Genomic DNA, 2284 nt, shown 5'->3' on the forward strand with positions numbered 1-2284 from the left:
AAGTATACATTCTCGCTTATATTAAAGAAAATCCTGTATACTCGGCGTTACCGAGCTTATCATTATAACACACACGTTCTGCATAGGTTACGGCAATATTAGGTATGGGGAAAGAAGATTTAGCGCTGGCGAGGCAAAACTAACACATCTTAGATCGCAAAGAAGCACCATCGAACGCCATATAGAAAACATACATGGCAAAGTCATAGCTAATAGAGCTAATGAAGAAATTCCAGTTCTCGAGTGTAGGCTGCAAATTCTAGAATCGCACTATCGACAGTTGTGTCAGATTCAAACTCAAATTGAATCTCTAAGGTCTACTGATAACAATCGGGTTGAAATAGATGAACGTTTCATAGCAGCTAGAGTTAGCATCATATCACTTATCCAGTCAAGACAACGTCAAGGCCATCGTCAAGATCAAAGCGTCTTTGAAACAACGTTGGCTGGATCTCACAATACCAGGTTGCCAAAGCAGAAGCTTTCCAGCTTTGATAGCAAATACTCTCAGTTTAAGCGGTTCATCAGTTCATTCAATAATTTAGTTCACAATGACTCTTCTCTTGCGCAAATGGACAAGTTTAATTATTTACTAGGCTGCTTATCTGGTCCAGCGCTGGAAGTAATTCAGGCATTTCAGATTTCGGAAGATAACTATCCAAAGGCTTTAGAGCGGTTGAAGTCAAGGTACGACAACAACGTTCTCTTATTTCTGGACTGCATCTCTAGTTTATTCGCGCTTCCAAGTCTAGCGAAGCCCGATCCTTCACAATTACAGCATCTCGTTGACAAAGCTTCAGCCATTCGCGGCTCTCTACTATCATTGGGGAGTGCAGAGGACATTATGAATAACGTAATGATTCATGTGATTTTATCAAAGGTTGACAGCCAAACAAAGGCTAAATACAACGAACAACAAACATTCGAGCAATATACCGTCTAAAACACATATATCTCAAAATTCATTCGTGACCACAAACGTTGATTGTTTTTATTGTAATTCAAGCGCACACTTCATCAGTAGCTGCAAAGCATTTGCCGACTTAGCAATCAAGGACTGCCGATCTAAATCTAGGTGCAAAATCTGTCGCAATTCACATCATACACTACTTCACCAATTCCAACCAGAGCGTACATCACCATCAAACATAAATCATATCGAGAGGCAAGTCACGAATCAAATGAATCTTCAAAATTTAGCAAGACACGATCCAAGGCCACACAATAATGTCACCCTAATAGCTCACACTGTAAAAAGAGGCATTATTCCGACAGCAGTTGTTCTAATCAGGGACAAATTCGGGCAATTCCATCCAGTTCGCGCTTTATTAGACTCCTGTTCCGAAGTTAATTTCATAACCGAGGAAACATCAAAGCGTCTTCAACTAGACAGGTTTCATGTACAACAAGAAGTTAGTGGAATTGCTGAAGTCAGACAAAAAACGTTCTCAACAATTAAAACTATTTGTGCAAAACAGCCTGAAGAATCAGTTTATGTTCCAAACTGGAAATTACCAGAAGGCTTAATCCTAGCAGACCCTCAATTTCATGTTTCGTCAAAAACCGATCTTCTTATCAATACGAAAGGTTTCTTTGAAGCGATTCGAGAAGGAAAGATTAGTCTAGGAGAAAACTTACCAAGTTTAGCAACGCAGCGTTTGGGTGGATTGAAGGTGGCAACATAGCGGTAGGAAAACCTATACAAAATCAATTATGTAATGTCATTCAAGAAAAGGCCTCACTCTACAAACTCGTAAACCAATTTTGGGAAATCGAAGAGTGTAAAATCGGCCAAGGCTTCTCACTGAACAAGAGAAACAATGCGAGGAATACTTTCTACAGACAGTCTCAATTCATGAGGAGGGTCGAATACAAGTCAGACTTCCATTCAAGGACACCCCTGATAAACTAGGAAATTCATTTGATCAGGCTCTTAAAAGATTCATGTTGTTGGAAAGGAGACTCAACAAAAATCCCCAACTAAAACAGTCATATGTAAATTTTATGGAAGAATATCTCGCACTAGGACATATTTCACAAACTGAAAGCGTGGATCGTGCTAAGCCACACTTTTACATACCGCATCACAGCGTCTTACGGCCGGAAAGCCTGTCAACAAAACTGCGCGTGGTTTTTGACGCATCTGCCAAAACCACCTCTGGAAAGTCGCTCAACGATATTCTTTTGGTAGGTCCCACAATACAAGCAGACCTCATCATAACACTTTTAAAGTTCCGTCTTAATAAATACGCACTAAGAGGAGACATTGTTAAAATGTATAGGA

This window comes from Drosophila elegans, unplaced genomic scaffold, assembly GCF_018152505.1.
Source record: "Drosophila elegans isolate 14027-0461.03 unplaced genomic scaffold, ASM1815250v1 contig_420, whole genome shotgun sequence".
In the NCBI taxonomy this organism is placed as follows: Eukaryota; Metazoa; Arthropoda; class Insecta; order Diptera; family Drosophilidae; genus Drosophila; species Drosophila elegans.